Below are 22,539 nucleotides of genomic sequence, written 5' to 3'. Positions count from 1 at the left end.
TTGTTGATGACCTACACTTAAGCACAACTTGGGGTTCAACAACCATGGAAATCGCTTTGGGGCCCCAAAAAGGTGAGTAATGGTCCACAAAATGGGTCAGAGTTGACAAAAATCGCGACTGTTGATAACCGACATGTAAGCGCACCCGGGGGTTCGTTACATGTGGAAATCACTCCGGCGACCCAAAATAGTGAGTAATAGTCCATGAAACGGGCCAGAATCGGCCAAAATAGCTAGTATTGATGACCGACATGTAAACGCACCCCACGGTTCGTTAATCATGGAAATCACACCATGACCCCAAAACGGTGAATAATAGTCCACGAAACGGGCTAGAATCGGGCAAAACTATGAGTATTGATGACCGACACGTAAAAGCACCTTGGAATTCAACAACTATGGAAATCACTTTGGGACCCCTAAATGGTGAGTAATAGTCCACGAATCGCGTCGGAATTGGCCAAAACAGTGAGTGTTTACGACAGACACGCAAACGGACCCCGTGGATTGTCAATCTTGGAAATCGCTCTGGGATGCCAAAACGGTGAGTAATAGTGCATGAAACGAACCAGAATTGGCCAAAATTGTGAGTGTTGATGACCGACGCGTAAACACATCTCGGAGTTCGTCAATCATGGAGATCACTCCAGGACACCCAAAACTAAGTAATAGTGCAAGAAACGGGCCAAAATCGGCCCAAACTGCGCTTGTTGATGATCGACACGTAAGCGCACCATGGGGTTCAACAACCATGGAAATCACTTTGGGGCCCCAAAACGGTGAGTAATAGTCCATGAAACGGGCCAGAATCGGCCAAAACTGTGAGTGTTGATGACCGACACGTAAACGCACCTAGCGGTTTGTTAACCGAGGAAATCACTCCGGGACACCAAAATAGTGAGTGTCCATGAAACTGCCAGAATCGGCCAAAACTATGAGTGTTGATGACCGACAAGTAAACGCACCCCGGTGTTCGTCAATCATGGAAATCACACCGGGACCCAAAATGGAGTAATAGTCCAAGAAATGATCCAGAATTGGCCAAAAGTATGAGTGTTAATGACCGACACGTAAACGCACCCCGAGGTTCATTAACCGTGGAAATCACTCCAGGGCCCCAAAATAGTGAGTAATAGTCCACAAAACGGGCCAGAATCAGCCAAAACTGTGAGTGTTGATGACTGACATGTCCGCCTTGGGGTTCAACAACTATGGAAATCACTCTGGGACCCCAAAACGGTGAGTTATAGTCCACGAAACTCGTTAGAATTGGCCAAAACTGTGAGTGTTGATGACCGACACGTAAACGCACCTCGGGATTCGTAAATCGTAGAAATCACTCTGGGACCCCCAAAACTTAGTAATAGTCCAAGAAACGGGCCAGAATCGGCCGAAACTGCGATTGTTGATGACCTACACTTAAGCGCATCTTGGGGTTCAACAACCATGGAAATCGCTTTGCGGCCCCAAAACGGTGAGTAATGGTCCATGAAATGGGTCAGAGTCGACAAAAACCAGACTGTTGATAACTGACACGTAAGCGCACCCGGGGGTTCGTTAAATGTGGAAATCACTCCGGCGACCCAGAATAGTGAGTAATAGTCCATGAAACGGGCCAGGATCGGCCAAAACAGCTAGTATTGATGACCGACATGTAAACGCACCCTGCGGTTTGTTAATCGTGGAAATCACACCGTGACCCCAAAACAGTGAGTAATAGTCCACGAAACGGGCTAGAATCAGCCAAAACTGTGAGTGTTGATGACCTACACGTAAAAGCACCTTGGGGTTCAACAACTATGGAAATCACTTCGGGACCCCTAAATGGTGAGTAATAGTCCACGAATCGCGTCGGAATTGGCCAAAACAGTGAGTGTTGACGACGGACACGCAAACGGACCCCGCGGATTGTCAATCTTGGAAATCGCTCTGGGATGCCAAAACGGTGAGTAATAGTGCATGAAACGAACCAGAATTGGCCAAAATTGTGAGTGTTGATGACCGACGCGTAAAAGCACCTCGGAGTTCGTCAATCGTGGAGATAACTCTAGGACACCCAAAACTAAGTAATAGTGCGAGAAACGGGCCAAAATCGGCCCAAACTGCGCTTGTTGATGATCGACACTTAAGCGCACCATGGGGTTCAACAACCAGGGAAATCACTTTGGGGCTCCAAAACGGTGAGTAATAGACCATGAAACGGGCCAGAATCAGCCAAAACTATGAGTGTTGATGACCGACACGTAAACGCACCTCGCAGTTTGTTAACCGTGGAAATCACTCCGGGACCCCAAAACAGTGAGTGTCCCCGAAATGGGCCAGAATTGGCCAAAACTGCGATTGTTGATGACAGACACATAAACGCACCCCGGTGTTCGTCAATCATATGGAAATCACACCGGGACCCAAAACAGACTAATAGTCCAAGAAACGGGCCGAAATCGGCCAAAATTGTGAGTGTTGATGACCGACAAGTAAACGCATCCTGCGGTTCATTAATCGTGGAAATCACTCCAGGGCCCCAAAACAGTTAGTAATAGTCCATGAAATGGGCCAAAATCAGCCAAAACTGTGAGTGTTGATGACTGAGACGTAAACGCGCCTTGGGGTTCAACAACTATGGATATCACTTGGGACCCCAAAACTGTGAGTAATACTCTAAGAAACGGGCCAGAATCGACCCAAACTGCGATTGTTGATGACCTACACTTAAGCGCCACTTGGGGTTCAACAACCATGGAAATTGTTTTGGGACCCAAAAACGGTGAGTAATAGTCCACGAAACACGTTAGAATTGGCCAAAACTATGAGTGTTGATGACCGACACGGAAACGCACCCCGGGGTTCACAAATCGTGGAAATCACTCCGGGACCCCCAAAACTAAGTAATAGTCCAACAAACAGGCCAGAATCAGCTGAAACTGCGATTGTTGATGACCTAGACTTAAGTGCACCTTGGAGTTCAACAACCATGGAAATCTCTTTGGGGCCCCAAAATGGTTAGTAATGGTCCACGAAACAGGTCAGAGTCGACAAAAACCGCGAGTGTTGATAACCGACACGTAAGCACACCCGGGGATTTGTTAATCGTGGAAATCACTCCGGGGCCCCAAAATAGTGAGTTATAGTCCACGAAACGGGCTAGAGTTGGCCAAAACCGTGAGTATTGATGACCGACACGTAAAAGCACCTTGGGGTTCAACAACTATGGAAATTGCTTCGGGACCCCTAAATGGTGAGTAATAGTCCACGAATCGCGTCGGAATTGGCCAAGACAGTGAGTGTTGACGATAGACACGCAAACACACCCCGCGGATTGTCAATCATGTAAATCACTCTGGGACGCCAAAACAGTGAGTAATAGTGCACAAAATGGACTAGAATTCGCCGAAATTGTGAGTGTTGATGACCGACATGTAAACGCACCCCAGAGTTTTTCAATCGTGGAGATCACTCCGGGACCCCCAAAACTAAGTAATTGTGCAGGAAACGGGCCAAAATCGGCCCAAACTGCGCTTGTTGATGATCGACACGTAAGCGCACCATGGGGTTCGACAACCATGGAAATCACTTTGGGGCCCCAAAACGGTGAGTAATAGTCCACGAAACTGCCCTGAATCGGCCAAAACTGCGAGTGTTGATGACTGACGTAAACGCACCCCTGTGTTCGTCAATCATGGAAATCACACCGGGACCGAAAACAGAGTAATAGTCCAAGAAACGGGCCAGAATTGGCCAAAATTATGAGTGTTGATGACCGACAGGAAAACGCACCCCGCAGTTCATTACCCGTGGAAATCACTCCGGGGCCCCAAAATAGTGAGTAATGGTCCACGAAACGGGCCAGAATCAGCCAGAACTGTGAGTGTTGATGACCGACACGTAAGCGCGCCTTGGGGTTCAACAACTATGGAAATCACTTCGAGACCCCAAAACGGGTTAGAGTCAACAAAAATCGCGAGTGTTGATAACCGACACGTAAGCGCACGTGGGGATTCGTTAATCGTGGAAATCACTCCGGGGACCAAAAACAGTGAGTAATAGTCCACGAAACGGGCCAAAATCGGCCAAAACTGCTAGTGTTGATGACCGACATGTAAGCGCACCTCGTGGTTCTTTTATCGTGGAAATCACTCTAGGACCCCAAAACAGTGAGTAATAGTCCACGAAACGGGCTAGAATTGGCCAAAACAATGAGTGTTGATGTCCGACACGTAAAAGCACCTTGGGGTTCAACAACATGGAAATCACTTCGGGACCCCTAAAGGTGAGTAATAGTCCATGAATCGCGTCAGAATTGGCCAAAACACTGAGTGTTGACGACCAAGACGCAAACGCACCCCGGGGACTGTCAATCATGTAAATCGCTCTGGGACGCCAAAATGATGGGTAATAGTGCACGAAACGAACCAGAATTGGCCAAAATTGTGAGTGTTGATGACCGACAGTAAATGCACCTCGGAGTTCGTCAATCGTTGAGATCACTCCGAGACCCCCAAAACTAAGTAATAGTGCAGGAAACGGGCCAAAAACGGCCAAAATTGCGCTTGCTGATGATCGACACATAAGCACACCATGGGCTTCAACAACCATGGAAATCACTTTGGGGCCCCAAAATGGTGAGTAATATTCCACGAAACGGGCCAGAATCAGCCAAAACTGTGCGTTTTGATGACCGACACGTAAACGCACCTTGTTGTTTGTAAACCATGGAAATCACGCTGGGACCCCAAAACAATGAGTGTCCGTGAAACGGGCAGGAATCGGCCAAAACTGCGAGTGTTGATGACCGACATGTAAACGCACCCCAGTGTTCGTCAATCATGGAAATCACACCGGGACCCAAAACAGAGTAATAGTCCAAGAAACAGACCTGAATCGGCGAAAACTGTGAGTGTTGATGACGGACACGTAAACACAACCCGCGGTTCATTAACCGTGGAAATCACTCCGGGGCCCAAAAACAGTGAGTAATAGTCCACAAAACGGGCCAGAATTGGCCAAAACTATGAGTGTTGATGACTGACACGTCCGCCTTGGGTTTCAACAACTATGGAAATCACTTCGGGGCCTCAAAATGGTGAGTAATAGTCCATGAAACGCGTTAGAATTGGCCAAAACTGTGAGTGTTGATGACCGACACATAAACGCACCCCGGGGTTCGTAATTCATGGAAATCACTCCGGGACCCCCAAAACTAAGTAATAGTCCAAGAAACAGGCCAGAATCAACCGAAACTGCGATTGTTGATGACCTACACTTAAGCGCACCTTGGGGTTCAACAACCATGGAATCGCTTGGGGGCCCCAAAACGGTGAGTAATGGTCCATGAAATGGGTCAGAGTCGACAAAAACCGCGAGTGTTGATAACCGATATGTAAGCGCACCCGGGGGTTCGTTAATCGTGGAAATCACTTTGGCGCCCCAAAACAGTGAGTAATAGTCCACGAAACGGGCCAGAATCGGCCAAAACGGCTAGTGTTGATGACCGACATGTAAACACACCCTGCGGTTCATGAATAGTGGAAATCACTCCGTGACCCCAGAACAGTGAGTAATAGTCCACGAAACGGGCTAGAATCGGCCAAAAATGTGTGAGGGAGTCCTGGATTAGGGGGTGTGCGGATGATCAGACTATAACCTTTGGACGGACTCCTGGACTATGAAGATAAAAAGATTGAAGACTTCGTCCCGTGTCCGGATGGGACTTTCCTTGGCGTGGAAGGCAAGCTTGGCGATACGGATATGTAGATCTCCTCCCATTATGATCGACTCTGTGTAACCCTAGCCCTCTCCGGTGTCTATATAAACCGGAGGGTTTTAGTCCGTAGGACGAACAACAATCATACCATAGGCTAGCTTTTAGGGTTTAGCCTCTCTAATATTGTGGTATATCTACTCTTGTACTACCCATATCATCAATATTAATCAAGCAGGTGTAGGGTTTTACCTTCATCGAGAGGGCCCGAACCTGGGTAAAAACATCGTGTCCCTTGTCTCTTGTTACCATCCGCCTAGATGCACAGTTCGGGACCCCCTACCCGAGATCCACCGGTTTTGACAGCGACATTGGTGCTTTCATTGCGAGTTCCTCTGTGTCGTCATCTTTAGGCCCGATGGATCCTCCGATCATCAACAACGATGCGGTCCAGGGTGAGACTTTTCTCCCGGACAGATCTTCGTATTAGGCCGCTTTGCACTGCGGGCCAATTCGCTTGGCCATCTGGAGCAGATCGAAAGCTACGCCCCTGGCCATTAGGTCAGATTTGGAAGTTTGAACTACATGGCTGACGTCCGCGGAGACTTGATCTTCGACGGGTTCGTGCCACAGCCGAGCGTGTCGCACTGGCACGATGGGCATGATCCAGCTCTGCCGCCGAATAGTGCCCAGGAGGCCGCACCAGTGTCCGCTCCGACCCTTAGCTCAGAGCCAACTGCGCCAATCGAGGATGGGTGGTTGGACACTGCCCCAGGGGCTGCAATCTCTACGGCGATCGAGCCGAACACCAGCCTTGTCCTCTGCGAAGCCCGTGACTCCAAGGTGCCAGACTCCGAACCTTCCGCACCCCTGCCGATCGAATCCGATTGGGCGCCGACCATGGAGTTCGCCGCTGCGGACATCTCTCAACACTCGCCCTTCGGCGACATTCTGAATTCACTAAAGTCTCTCTCTTTATCAGGAGAGCCCTGGCCAGACTATGGTCAGCAAGGATGGGATGCAGATGACGAAGAAATTCAAAGCCCACCCACCACCCACTTCGTAGCCACTATCGATGATTTAACCGACATGCTCGACTTTGACTCCGAAGACATCAACGGTATGGACGACGATGTAGGAGACAAACAGGAACCAACGCCTATAGGGCACTGGACAACCACCTCATCTCACGATGTATACATGGTGGACACACCTAAAAGAAACGACGACGAGGAATAAAGGGGCGCAACAAGGGATCTTTCCCTCGAAAAGTAGTCAAAGAGGCGGCGTAAGCGCCGCTCCAAACCCCACCTCGACAGAGACTGTAGCCATACAGACCCAGCCACGGAGCAGGGCAAACCGGCGGACGACGAACATGCCATCGAGCAACCGTCCGAACAGGGCAACTTGGGTAAACGAACCAAACAACTCGTCCCCGGCGAAGATAATAGTCCGGACGACCTCACGCCGGACAAGTTGCTGGAGCAGAAGAACCTCCACAAAAGGCTCGTCGCCACTGCACGTAACCTGAAAAAGCAGAAGCGGAAGCTCAAAAGAGCGGAAGATGCACTCAGAATTAGATGGGGCAAAGTACTCAACACCGCAGACAAATACGGCGACAGTCGCCACAAAAAGAGCTATCCGAAGCGAAAATTACTGCCGGAATTTGATGAGGAGGCCTTAGAGCCCCCGCAATCAAAAAATAAGGAAGCCACCCGGTCGGATAAACAATCCCATGGCCAACATAGAGCGGCAAATGGCACCGCACGCAAGCCGGCAGACGATCCGCACAAGGATTCGCATCAAAAAGACGGCCCAGCCATATCTATCTATGGGCCAAGAAAGCAAGCTCTAGTAAGAAATGCAACGCAACAAGTATACGAACACCACGGCACACCCAAATATAGGGGTGCCGCACACCCCCTATGTTTCACCAATGAGGTGCTGGACCATGAATTTCCAGCGGGATTCAAGCCCGTAAACATAGAGGCATACGACGGAACAACAGACCCTGGAGTCTGGATTGAGGATTATATCCTCGACATAGACATGGCTAGAGGAGATGACCTCCACGCCATAAAATACTTACCCCTCAAGCTCAAAGGGCCAGCCCGGCATTGCCTTAAAAGCCTTCCTGAAAACACCATCGGAAGTTGGGAAGAGCTCGAGGATGCTTTTCGGGCAAATTTTCAAGGGACCTATGTCCGACCTTCGGATGCAGACGATCTAAGTCATATAACTCAACAACCAGGAGAGTCAGCCCGGAAACTCTGGAATAGATTTCTTACTAAAAAGAACCAGATAGTCGACTGTCCGGACGCCGAAGCCTTAGCAGCTTTCAAACACAGCGTTCGAGACGAATGGCTTGCCAGACACCTCGGCCAAGAAAAGCCAAGAACAATGGCCGCATTAACAAGCCTCATGACCCGCTTTTGCGTAGGAGAGGATAGCTGGTTGGCAAGAAGCAGTACCAGCAACCCAAGTACATCTGAAGTTAGGGATGGAAATGGGAAACCGCGACGTAGCAAGGACCAGCGCCGGCCAAAGGGAAACAGCCCGAAGAGCACGACAATCAACGCCGGATTCATAAGCTCTCGGCAGAATCAAAAAAATCTGCCCCTCAATGATAACAGGGACGAGCTATCTAACCTAAACAAAATCTTGGACAAAATATGCCAAATCCACAGTACACCCGGGAAGCCTGGAAACCATACCCACAGAGATTGTTGGGTCTTCAAGCAATCCGGCAAACTCAATGCCGAACACAAGGGGCTCGACATACAAAGAGAGGACGATGACGAACCCCACAAGCAGAGCACCGAAGAACAAAAGAAGTTCCCACAAGAAGTCAAAACAGTAAACTCACTTCACGTGACAAAAGGAAAAAACAGAGTGGCACCTATAGAGATACGCGCCATACGGCCTGTCACAGAGGAGTCCCGCCACTGGTTGTTACAACCAATCACCTTCGACCATCAGGATTACGCTAGAAGTATCCGGAACGTAGGCTGGACTGCCTTGGTATTAGATCCGATAATTGACGGACTCCACTTTACACAAGTCCTAATGGACGGTGGCAGTGGTCTAAACCTGCGATATCAGGACACAATCCGCAAAATGGGGATAAACCCAACAAAAATTCGCCATGGCAACACTTCCTTTCAAGGGGTAACGCCAGGCACAGATACCCATTGTACAGGTTCTCTCCTGTTAGAAGTTATGTTCGGCTCCCCCGACAACTTCCGCCGTGAAAAGCTAACCTTCCCCATCGCCCCATTTACAAGTAGCTATCAAGCACTACTGGGACGTGAAGCTTTCGCCCGCTTTAACGCAATACCGCATTATGCATCCCTTACCCTTAAAATGCCCGGTCCGCGAGGCATCATCTCATTAAAGGGAAATATTGAGTGTTCCTCGAGCGCGGAAGACTGTGCGGCTACCTTGAGAGCCACACACTAAACCGGCTTCACTAATCAATGTACCTAAACAGGTCGTTCAGACCCCGAACATGGCTAGACGAGTCCGGCGTAAACATACAAGGGCTTACTAGCCGCATAACCCCGTACAAGGGGCTCCGCGCGTGTACAACAAGAGACAATAAAGCTCAATTCTACCCATTTTCTGAATTATACTTTGTTTACTTAATATAACATAGATTTTCGCACGATCTTTTTCAACTAAGTTCCTCTCTTTTACAGATGAACACCGTGCTACACCCATCAAGGATACGGCACAACGGAGACGCAGGCGCAGACGTGCAGTAGGGACCCGTTCCAAGGACTCTTTTCAGATTAAGACCCTGCGTAAACCTTTTTCACTGTCTCTGGTTGATACACATCCCCCGGTTTCTTGTTATAACCTAGGAGGAGGCTGGCGTCATGGCATGTGGCCACGTCAGAATTTTGCGCGTACCTGGACACCAGGGGCTTCTTACCAAGGGCGTTGTTCAGCCCGTTTTCATAAAGACCGAATACCTTAGGGAGTATTCGGCGTCGCGAGTTTGGCCTTATATGCATCAGCTCTGAATCATGTCTTTGGTCAAATGTTGGATTTGCCCGGCTCTTGTGTTTTGCTGCCTTACGTTCCGCTCTATCGGCTAAGGCGGCACCAGGAGAACTACTGCGATTATGCCCCGGTTCGGCCAGGCGAGCACCTCAGTAGAGAAAGCCGAAAACTGACTGTCATGATATAGCGTGAGACTGGTCAACCACTCGATGACCCGCCGGAATCTTTAGGATTCCTCCGCATTAACGAAGGGCCGTTTCCCGGCCAGGCACACACGCGCCCCGAATTCGGGTGAGCGCGGTGCCCCTAGGGGCTATAGAGTAGCCCCACTGTCAAACTCCTATGGCTCAGTGAAAGTGATAAAGCATTATAGTCCGGTTGCCTAGTTCGCTGCGCTATCACCTCCGGGTGCCTCAACTTGTCTGATGCGATCACTTTGGTGTCTAAACTTGTAAAATACATGAAACTGGTGCTGTAACTTGTTCGAACGTTCAAATACGGTGCCTCCGATCATATCCGGGCATATGCACAGCCCACATGGTGGCGTAGACCCACATGTCAATTTCTATGAGAGGAGTGGGCTAGTTTTTTTACAGAAAATTCCTTGTACTTTAAGTAATTTTCACAAAAGCTCCTAATATTTTATTTAAATATGCCAAACTGCATTGATCTCACCAGTTAGATCTAGACCCTGCACGTCAGCGTGTGGGATAAAATAGAGTATAATAACAAAAAAATAGCACGCTGGCAGGATTCGAATTCATTACCTCACGCACAATGTGCACATGTGCTAACCAATAAGCCAAGAGCAGTTATCTATGCACTATCCGGATACACTACTATTTGTTAGGGATATCAGACGAAATAATAAAGAGAATAAAAAGAAAAAGGTTGACTCGCAGAAAATTTTAAAAATTATTAAGAAATTCTCACGTTTGAAGAAAGAGAACAGCTCAACATATTACTTGCCATCAACTTAAAAAAGTGTTAGTGCATTTTTCTAAAAAGCAAGATATTTTGGGAAAATTCTCACTTGTATTAAGAAATTGAAAACATGTATTTGAAAAATGCCCGTCACACATTCAAAAAGATTACAACATCTATTTCATAAAATGCTCGATATATTTTAAAATAATTACTGTGTAAAATTATTCTTCCATTTCTACAAACACGTTTAACATGTTTTAACCCATTTATATAATTTATTATTTTTACACAATCATTTTTAATACGTATTGAACAATTTTCAAAATACAACTTTGCTGTTTTTTAATAATTATGAATTCTAAAAATACAATGAAGATACAAAACAATTCTCCGTACTTGTGTTCCTGAATGATGATACAAAAAATTACGCAATATTTCATAATATACGTTGAACTTTTTAAATCCACATAAACTTTACAAACAGTTCATGTTTAGCTCTTCGAACTACAAATTAGAACAATAGAATAAACATTTTAATAGACAATAGTCGCATATTTGTATATTGGAAATTTTACATATATTGTAAAAAACAAACAGTAACTTAAAAAAAAGGAAATTGCAGAGTCTTGCCGTCTAGCGTGCGTGCTATTTAACATGGAGGTCCCAGGGTCAAAACCAATTCAATGACAGAGTATATTATTTTCCTGTTATTAGCATACAGATCAATGACTTATTTGTGACTTTGATTAAATCTCACGGGATATTCTGCAAAAAAAACTTGTACACATTTCACCCAGCGCAGGCAACACTCACCCACTGATTTGTGGGCCAGCCGCCAGTTGTCACGCCATACGGAGAGCATATACGGTGGCATACGGACGGAGGCACCGTATATGCACCGTGCGACAAGTTGTAGCACCACTTTTATGTATTTTACAAGTTTAAGCACTAAACTGACTGCAACGGACAAGTTTAGGCACTCATGATGTATTTAACTCCTTTGTTTACTTAATATAACATAGATTTTCGCACGATCTTTTTCAACTAAGTTCCTCTCTTTTACAGATGAACACCGTGCTACACCCATCAAGGATACGGCACAACGGAGACACAGGCGCAGACGTGCAGTAGAGACCCATTCCAAGGATTCTTTTCAGATTAAGACCCTGCGTAAACCTTTTTCACTGTCTCTGGTTGATACACATCCCCCGGTTTCTTGTTATAACCTAGGAGGAGGCTAGCGTCATGGCATGTGGCCACGTCAGAATTTTGCGCGTACCTGGACACTAGGGGCTTCTTACCAAGGGCGTTGTTCAGCCGTTTTCATAAAGACCGAATACCTTAGGGAGTGTTCGGCGTCGCGAGTTTGGCCTTATATGCATCAGCTCCGAATCATGTCTTTGGTCAAATGTTGGGTTTGCCCGGCTCCTGTGTTTTGCTGCCTTATGTTCCGCTCTATCGGCTAAGGCGGCACCAGGAGAACTACTGCGATTGTGCCCCGGTTCGGCCAGGCGAGCACCTCAGTAGAGAAAGCCGAAAACTGACTGTCATGATATAGCGTGAGACTAGTCAACCACTCGATGACCCGCCGGAATCTTTAGGATTCCTCCGCATTAACGAAGGGCCGTTTCCCGGCCAGGCACACACGCGCCCCGAATTCTGGTGAGCGCGGTGCCCCTAGGGGCTATATAGTAGCCCCACTGTCAAACTCCTATGGCTCAGTGAAAGTGATAAAGCATTATAGTCTGGTTGCCTAGTTCGCTGCGCTATCACCTCCTTAATAGGACCAAGACGTTGGATCAAGCGTGAAAATGCGCCTTCTGCAAACACCCCCGCATTATATGCGTGGGGGCTGAAGCCGAAGACTGCCATCTTTCAGGTTATATACACATATACATTAACGGCCGCACATGAGGTATTCTAATTCTTGAAGGCACAAGTATAAAAAGCTTTTATATTCCATCGAAACATTGTTTTACAGTAATACATGTTATTCGAACATAACATCCTTCGAGCACTACGTCTCTATTAAACGAGCGCCCTGCAGAAGTTCCTGAAAATAGTGCTCGGCGGGTACTCGGCTCTCGTCCGAATCTTGGGATGCAACAGCAATGGCCTTCATCTCCGCCCAGTATGTCTTGACACGGGCAAGAGCCATCTGCGCACCCTCTATGCACGTTGACCTCTTCATTGCATTAATTGCAGTAAAATAACTCTTTGGCTCGGGCCTTTTCGGCCACAGATGACTCACGACATACTTCATGGCGAGTCGAGATAACCTATTCAGCTCCGCCCATGCGGCCAAACGATCGGTTAATGGAAGTGGGCGCTCTGGATTGTGGAACTGCGACCAAAAATGCTTTTCCACTTCGTGGTCCTTTTGATCGCGGAAGTGTTAGGCCGCGTCCGCGGCACTCGCCGCCAAGTCCAGATAAGTGTTCGCCGCACTCCACTGCCGGTCCAACGGAGCATTTTTAGGATCCCCGAACTTCATCCGCAGCATAAAGGGCTTTCCAGCCGTGATATCTCCGGCCTGACGTAGCTCCTCCTTCATAGCTCTCATCGCAGAGCGAGTATCCTTGGCCTCGGTAGTGACCTTCTCTAGGTCCTTCTGTGCCACCCGATCTTCTTTTTCAAGAAGCTTGCAGCGGTCGGTAGCATTCTTCAACTTTACAGCCATCTCGGCCATTTCCTTCTTGCTTTGGCAGTGAGCAGCCTGTTCGGCTTTCAGCTCTTCAGCCGCCTTTAAGGCAGCCGCATCGCTTTTCCTGGCCTGCTCCTTGGCTCAGGCAAGTTCTGCCCAAAGGTTCTCCATGGCAGCGGCACCATCTGCATCAAGCACACATGTTGTAAGGTACGGGCATCAAGCTCCTCTTACCAGGTGTCTTCGGAGAAATTACATACCTTGTGCCTCGTCCAGCCGCTTGTTGACAAGCGCGATGTCGGCATCTGCCACGTCAAGTTGCCGCTTTAGCTCGGCAAATTCATCAGTCCGGCTAGCCACCGGACACTTCGCCACCTACATAGGAAAGGCGACATATTATACCTGGGATTATGATCCTCGGCGCGCCGTCATTTTTGACAACGCACAGAGTCTCAGGGGCTACTATCTAAACAGGGCGCATCTTATATATGCGGATCTGTCAAAAGGTACATCATTTCACGTACCTCAAAACCTGTCAGTAAACTCCTGACGGCCTCGTACAACCCGCTCTCCGCGGATGAAATCCTTCCAATCACCGTATCCATCAACGCACGGTGTTTTTCTGAGATAGATGCTCGCCCGAGCAGATCCTTCAGCTCCTCCGACCGTGCACCGGACAGTGCCGGACTCGTTCGATGGCCTCTTTCGAAGGCCGGACACGGAGGGCCTTGTGTTCCGGCCCTGCCGGATTTGAAGAAACCCTTTGTGACGACACCTCAGGGTCGCCTGCCTTGCAAGGCGGTACGGCAGGGGGAGGCGTTCAGCTCTCCATCATCTCCGGACAAAGATCCCCAGAAGATGAGCTCTGCTGAGAAGGGCTAATATCCGAACTACAAGGTAAAATTTCGGTTATCTTCCTTAGAGATAGAACCGGGATGTCTCTCATTTTAAAACCCCCCTCTTTACTTACGGCTCGGTGGAGAGCTAATCCCCTTGCAGGCGCAATGCGACCGAGGCACCCCCCGGCGCCTGACCCTCTGACAAAGGTTTCTTCCCCCGCTTTGAGACCATGGCCTCCGGGTCTTCAGAGGCGGTCCTCTTCTTCCCCTGGTTAGAGGAATTCTTGATTCCTCCTTTTCTGACAGCCTCCTTCGAAGAGGCGGTAGCTCCCTTGTTCCCCTCTTGGCCTTCTTCCAAAGGCGCAACCTCCAGCATCCTGGTTAACACGGGATCTGGCGTAGTCTCAAGGAGGGGGGCCGGACACCTGATTAGCTTTGCTTTCACTATCCACTCCTGTTTAAGGGACAGCTCTTTTAAGAGCAATTTTATGATAAATATACAGATAGTGTGTCCGGGTATAGGGCTGCTTACTTGAGTATCCGGGCGATTGCAGCTCAGACCTGCGTCCTCGGACGAGTCCGGACACATTGCTTGTGATCCGAAGAACAATTTGTACATCTCCATGCACGTCGCGCCCACAAAATGTTGGAGGGCTCGTGGTCCTTCCGGATTAAACTCCCACGGGCGGAGGGGGCGACGTTTGCAGGGCAGGATGCGGCGAATCAACATAACCTGCGTCACTACGGCCAGATTGATATCTCCTTCTAGGAGATCTCGAACGCGGCCCTGCAACAAGGGCACGTCCTTGGACGGCCCCCAGTTAAGCCCTTTATTGACCCATGACGCTAGCTGTGGTGGGGGACCCGAGCGAAAGGCAGGTGGCGCCACACATTTGGTGCCCCTGGGAGCTGTGATATAAAACCACTCTCGTTGCCATAAGCTGAACTCCTCTTGAAAAGGGCCCTCGAGTCATGGAGCATTGGCATTCTTGCTTATAACAGCACCTCCGCACTCTGCGTGCTGCCCCTCGATCATCTTTGGCTCTACTTTGAAGGTCTTGAGCCACAATCCGAAGTGAGGAGTAATATGAAGGAAGGCCTCGCACACGACAATGAACGATGAGATATGAATGATGGACTCCGGAGCTAAGTCATGAAATTCCAGCCCGTAATAAAACATGCGCCCCCTCACGAAGGGGTCCGTCGGGAAGCCTAGCCCCCGAAGGAAGTGAGACGCGAACACCATGCTCTCACCAGGCTTGTGAGTGGGAATAACCTGCCCTTGAGCAGGCAGCCTATGCGAGATTTCGCCGGTTAGATACCTGGCACCTCTTAGCTTTAGCACTTCTTCTTCCGTGACGGAGGAAGGCATCCACCGGCCTTGAAGGACGGAGCCGGACATCATCGGAGGTCCGAAGCGCCTGAATCTGGAGCTTTGGGTGTTGGAACTCAAGGTGACAGGCGGATTTGATTGAGATTCAAAGAAAGGAGTCGAGCCCTGGTCTCTTTATAAAGAGGTTGAATACCAAGATCCCTCCCCGTGACCGTTTGGGACTCGCCTTCGATTGAGGAGACATACCAACAGGCACGATTGGGTTACCCACGCCCATATTGGTGAGAATTGCGGAATAAGGGGACACGATCTCTCCTTTGACAAGACGTGCCAAGGAAACCGCCTCGCTAAACGTGCTGAGGTTGGGCAGTAAAACGATTCGAATAAAGGCTTGGTCATGGCGTGATGTCACGCTGTGGAATACGTCAGCAGATTAGATTTGTGCAAATATTATTCTCTCTACCGTGGTATGTGGAACTTGTTTTGCAGAGCCGGACACTATGCTTGTGTTCAAAATCTTCTATGAAGTATTCGGAGGAGGAACCCGCCTTGCAATGCCGAAGACAATCTGTGCGCCGGACTCGTCGTCATTGAAGCCTAGTTCAGGGGCTACTGAGGGAGTCCTAGATTAGGGGGTGTCTGGATGATCGGACTATAACCTTTGGTCGGACTCCTGGATTATGAAGATACAAGATTGAAGACTTCGTCCCGTGTCCGGATGGGACTTTCCTTGGCATGGAAGGCAAGCTTGGCGATACGGATAGGTAGATCTCCTCCCATTGTAACCGACTCTGTGTAACCCTAACCCTCTCCGGTGTCTATATAAACCGGAGGGTTTTAGTCCGTAGGACGAACAACAATCATACCATAGGCTAGCTTCTAGGGTTTATCCTCTCTGATCTTGTGGTAGATCTACTCTTGTACTACCCATATCATCAATATTAATCAAGCAGGAGTAGGGTTTTACCTCCATCGAGAGGGCCCGAACCTGGGTAAAAACATCGTGCCCCTTGTCTCCTGTTACCATCCGCCTAGACGCACAGTTCGGGACCCCCTACCCGAGATCCGCCGGTTTTGACACCGACTCTATGAGTGTTGATAACCGACACGTAAAAGCACCTTGGGGTTCACCAACTATGGAAATCACTTTGGGACCCCTAAATGGTGAGTAATAGTCCACGAATCGCGTCGGAATTTGCCAAAACAGTAAGTGTTGACGACAGACACGCAAACGCACCCCGCAGATTGTCAATCATTGAAATCGCTCTGCGACGGCAAAACAGTGAGTAATAGTGCATGAAAGGCACCAGAATTGGCCAAAATCATGAGTGTTGATGACCGACACGTAAACGCACCCCGGAGTTCCTCAATCGTGGAGATCACTCCGGGACCCCCAAAACTAAGTAATAGTGTAAGAAACGGGCCAAAATCGGCCCAAACTGCGCTTGTTGATGATCGACAAGTAAGCGCACCATGGGGTACAACAACCATGGAAATCACTTTGGGACCCCAAAACGGTGAGTAATAGTCCACAAAACGGGCCAGAATCGGACAAAACTGTGAGTGCTGACGACCGACACGTAAACGCACCTCGTGGTTTGTTAACCGTGGAAATCACTCCGGGACCCCAAAATAGTGAGTGTCCACGAAACGGGCCAGAATCGGCCAAAACTGCGAGTGTTGATGACCGACATGTAAACGCACCCCGGTGTTCGTCAATCATGGAAATCAAACCGGGACCCATAACAGAGTAATAGTCCAAGAAACGGGCCAGAATAGGCAAAAACTGTGAGTGTTGATGACCGACACATAAACGCACCCCACGGTTCATTAACCGTGGAAATCACTCCAGGTCCCTAAAACAGTGAGTAATAGTCCACAAAACGGGCCAGAATCACCCAAAACGGTGAGTGTTGATGACTCACATGTCCGCCTTGGGGTTCAACAACTATGGAAATCACTTCGGGACCGCAAAACGGTGAGTAATAGTTCATGAAACGCGTTACAATTGGTCAAAACTGTGAGTGTTGATGACCAACACGTAAACGCACCACGGGGTTCGTAAATCATACAAATCACTCCGGAACCCCCAAAACTTAGTAATAGTCCAAGAAACGGGCCAGAATCGGCCGAAACTGCGATTGTTGATGACCTACACTTAAGCGCATCTTGGGGTTCAACAACCATGGAAATCGCTTTGGGGCCCCAAAACAGTGAGTAATGGTCCACGAAATGGGTCAGAGTCGACAAAAACCGTGAGTGTTGATAACCGACACATAAGCGCACACGGGGGTTCGTTAATCATGGAAATCACTCCGGCGCCCCAAAACAGTGAGTAATAGTCCACGAAACAGGCCAGAATCGGCCAAAACTGCTAGTGTTGATGACCGACATGTAAATGCACCCCGGAGTTCATTAATCATGGAAATCACTCCGGGACCCCAAAACAGTGAGTAATAGTCCATGAAATGGGCTAGAATCGGCCAAAACTGTGAGTGTTGATGACCGACACGTAAAAGCACCTTGGGGTTCAACAACTATGGAAATTGCTTCGGGGCCCCTAAATGGTGGGTAATAGTCCACGAATCGCGTCAGAATTGGCCAAAACAGTAAGTGTTGACGACTGACACGCTAACGCACCCCACGGATTGTCAATCATGGAAATCGCTCTGCGACACCAAAATGATGAGTGTTGATGACCGACACGTAAACGCACCCCGGAGTTCGTCAATCGTGGAGATCACTCCGGGACCCCCAAAACTAAGTAGTAGTGCAAGAAACGGGCCAAAATCGGCCCAAACTGCGCTTGTTGATGATCGACAAGTAAGCGCACCATGGGGTTCAACAACCATGGAAATCACTTCGGGGCCCCAAAACGGTGAGTAATAGTTCATGAAACGGGCCAGAATCGGCCAAAACCGTGAGTGTTGATGACCGACACGTAAACGCACCTCGTGGTTTATTAACCATGGAAAGCACTCCGGGACACCAAAATAGTGAGTGTTGATGACCCACACGTAAACGCACCCCGGTGTTCATCAATCATGGAAATCACACCGGGACCCAAAACAGAGTAATAGTCGAAGAAACGGGCCTGAATCGGCAATAACTGTGAGTGTTGATGACCAACACGTAGATGCACCCCGCGGTTCATTAACCGTTGAAATCACTCCGGGGCCCCAAAACAATGAGTAATTGTCCACGAAACGGACCAGAATCAGCCAAAAGTGTGAGTGTTGATGACCGACACGTAAGCGCGCCTTGGGGTTCAACAACTATGGAAATCACTTCGAGGCCCCAAAACGGTGAGTAATAGTCCACATAACGCGTTAGAATTGGCCAAAACTATGAGTATTGATGACAGACACGTTAATGCACCTCGGGGTTCGTAAATAATGGAAATCACTCCAGGACCCCCAAAACTAAGTAATAGTCCAAGAAACAGGCCAGAATCTGCCAAACTGTGATTTTTGATGACCAACACTTAAGAGCACATTGGGATTCAACAACCATGGAAATCGCTTTGGGGCCCCAAAACAGTGAGTGATGGTACACGAAACGGGTCAGAGTCGACAAAAACCGCGAGTGTTGATAACCAACACGTAAGCGCACCCGGGGGTTCGTTAATCTTGGAAATCACTTCGGGGCCCCAAAACAGTGAGTGATGGTCCACGAAACGGGTCAAAGTCAACAAAATACCACGAGTGTTGATAACCAACACATAAGCGCATCCCACTGTTTGTTAATCTTGGAAATCACTCCGGGACCACAAAACAGTGAGTAATAGTCCATTAAACGGGCTAGAATCGGCCAAAACTATTAGTGTTGATGACCGACACGTAAAAGCACCTTGGGGTTCAACAACTATGGAAATTGCTTCGGGACCCCTAAATGGTGAGTAATAGTCCATGAATCGTATCAGAATTTGCCACAATAGTAAGTGTTGACGACTGACACGCTAACGCACCCCGCGGATTGTCAATCATGGAAATCGCTCTGCAACGCCAAAACGGTGAGTGTTGATGACTGACACGTAAACGCACCCCGGAGTTTGTCAATCATGGAGATCACTCCGGGGCCCCCAAAACTAAGTAATAGTGCAAGAAACGGGCCAAAATCGCCCAAACTGCGCTTGTTGATGATCGACAAGTAAGCGCACCATGGGGTTCCACAACCATGGAAATCACTTCGGGGCCCGAAAACGGTGAGTAATAGTCCATGAAACGGACCAAAATCGGCCAAAACCATGATTGTTAATGACCAACACGTAAACGAGCCTCGCGGTTTGTTAACCGTGGAAATCACTCCGGGACCCCAAAATAGTGAGTGTTGATGATCCACACGTAAACGCACCCCGGTGTTCATCAATCATAGAAATCACACCAGGAACCAAAACAAAGTAATAGTCCAAGAAACGGCCCTGAATCGGCAAAAACTATGAGTGTTGATGACCGACACGTAAACGCACCCAGCGGTTCATTAACCGTGGAAATCACTCCGAGGCCCCAAAACAGTGAGTAATAGTGCAAGAAACGGGCCAAAATAGGCCCAAACTGTGCATGTTGATGACCGACACGTAAACGCACTCCGGTGTTCATCAATCATGGAAATCATACCGGGACCCAAAATAGAGTAATAGTCCAAGAAACGGGCCTGAATCGGCCAAAACTATGAGTGTTGATGACTGACACGTAAACACACCCCGCGCTTCACTAACCATGGAAATCACTCCGGGGCCCCAAAACAGTGAGTAATAGTCCACGAAACGGGCCAGAATCAGCCAAAACTGTGAGTGTTGATGACCGACACGTAAGTGCGCCTTGGGGTTCCACAACAATGGAAATCACTCGGGACCCCAAAACGGTGAGTAGTAGTCCACAAAACGCGTTAGAATTGGCCTAAACTGTGAGTGTTGATGACCGACATGTAAACGCACCCCGGGGTTCGTAAATAGTGGAAATCACTCCGGGACCCCCAAAACTAAGTAATAGTCCAAGAAACGGGCCAGAATCGGCCCAAACTATGATTGTTGTTGACCTACACTTAAGAGCACCTTGGGGTTCAACAACCATGGAAATCGCTTTGGGGCCCCAAAACGGTGAGTGATGGTACACGAAACGGGTCAGAGTCGAAAAAAACCGCGAGTGTTGATAGCCAACACGTAAGCGCACCCGGTGGTTCTTAATCGTGGAAATCACTTCGGGGCCCCGTAACTGTGAGTAATAGTCCACAAAACGGGCCAGAATCGCCCAAAATTGCTAGTGTTGATGATCGACATGTAAACGAACCCCGTTGTTCGTTAATCATGGAGATCACTCCGGCACCCCAAAACAGTGAGTAATAGTCCATGAAATGGGCTAGAATCAGCCAAAACTATAATGATGATGACCGACACGTAAAAGCACCTTGGGGTTCACCGACTATGGAAATCGCTTCGGGGCCCCTAAATGGTGAGTAATAATCCACGAATCGCGTCGGAATTGGCCAAAACAGTGAGTGTTAACGACAGACACGCAAACGCACCCCATGGATTGTCAATCGTGGAAATCGCTCTGGGACGCCAAAACGGCGAGTCATAGTGCAGGAAACGGACCAGAATTGGCCAAAATTGTGAGTGTTGATAACCGACACGTAAACGCACCCCGCAGTTTGTCAATCGTGGAGATTACTCTAGGACCCCTAAAACTGCGCTTGATAATGATTGACATGTAAGCGCACCATGGGGCTCAACAACCATGGAAATGACTTTGGGGCCCCAAAACGGTGAGTAATGGTCCACGAAACGGGCCAGAATCGGCCAAAACTATGATTGTTGATGACCGACACGTAAACGCACCCCGGGGTTCGTAAATCGAGGAAATCACTCCGGGACCCCCAAAACTAAGTAATAGTGCAAGAAACAGGCCAGAATCGGCCGAAACTGCGACTGTTGATGACCTATACTTAAGCGCACCTTGGGGTTCAACAACCATTGAAATCGCTTTGGGCCCCAAAACGGTGAGTCATGGTCCACGAAATGGGTCAGAGTCGAAAAAAAACCACGAGTGTTGATAACAAACATGTAAGCGCACCCGGGGGTTCATTAATCGTGGAAATCGCTCCGGCGCCCCAAAACAGTGAGTAATAGTCCACGAAACGGGCCAGAATTGGCCAAAACTGACCGACATGTAAACGCACCCCGCGGTTCGTTAATCGTGGAAATCCCCCCGGGAACCCAAAACAGTGAGTAATAGTCCATGAAACGGGCTAGAATTGGCCAAAACTGTGAGTGTTGATGACCGACACGTAAAAGCACCTTGGGGTTCAACAACTATGGAAATCGTTTCGGGGCCCCTAAATGGTGAGTAATAGTCCATGAATCGCGTCAGAATTGGCAAAAGTAGTGAGTGTTGATGACAGACACGCAAACGCACCGCGCCGGATTGTCAATCATAGAAATCGCTTTGGGACGCCAAAACGGTGAGTACTAGTGCACGAAACAGACAAGAATTGGCCAAAATTGTGAGCTTTGATGACTGACACGTAAACGCACCCTGGAGTTTGTCAATCGTGGAGATCACTCTGGGACCGCCAAAACTAAGTAATAGTGCAAGAAATGGGCCAAAATCGGCCCAAACTGCGCTTGTTGATGATCGACATGTAAGCGCACAATGGGGTTCAACAACCATGGAAATTACTTTAGGGCCCCAAACCGGTGAGTAATAGTCCACGAAACGAGCCAGAATCGGCTAAACCTGTGAGTGTTGATGACCGACATGTAAATGCACCTCGCGGCTTGTTAACCGTGGAAATCACTCTGGGACCCCAAAACAGTGAGTGTCCACGAAACGGGCCAGAATCGGCCAAACCTGCGAGTGTTGATGACCGACACGTAAATGCACCCCGGTGTTTGTCAATCATGGAAATCACACCGGGACCCAAAACAAAATAATAGTCCAAGAGACGGGCCAGAATCCGCAAAAACTATGAGTGTTGATGACCGACACGTAAACGCACCCCGCGGTTCATTAACCGTGGAAATCACTCTGGGGCCCCAAAACAGTGAGTAATAGTCCACGAAACGCGTTAGAATTGGCCAAAACTGCGAGTGTTG

Source organism: Triticum dicoccoides, chromosome 5B (assembly GCF_002162155.2).
Source record: "Triticum dicoccoides isolate Atlit2015 ecotype Zavitan chromosome 5B, WEW_v2.0, whole genome shotgun sequence".
Lineage (NCBI taxonomy): Eukaryota > Viridiplantae > Streptophyta > Magnoliopsida > Poales > Poaceae > Triticum > Triticum dicoccoides.
Note: the sequence above shows the minus strand (reverse complement) of the source record.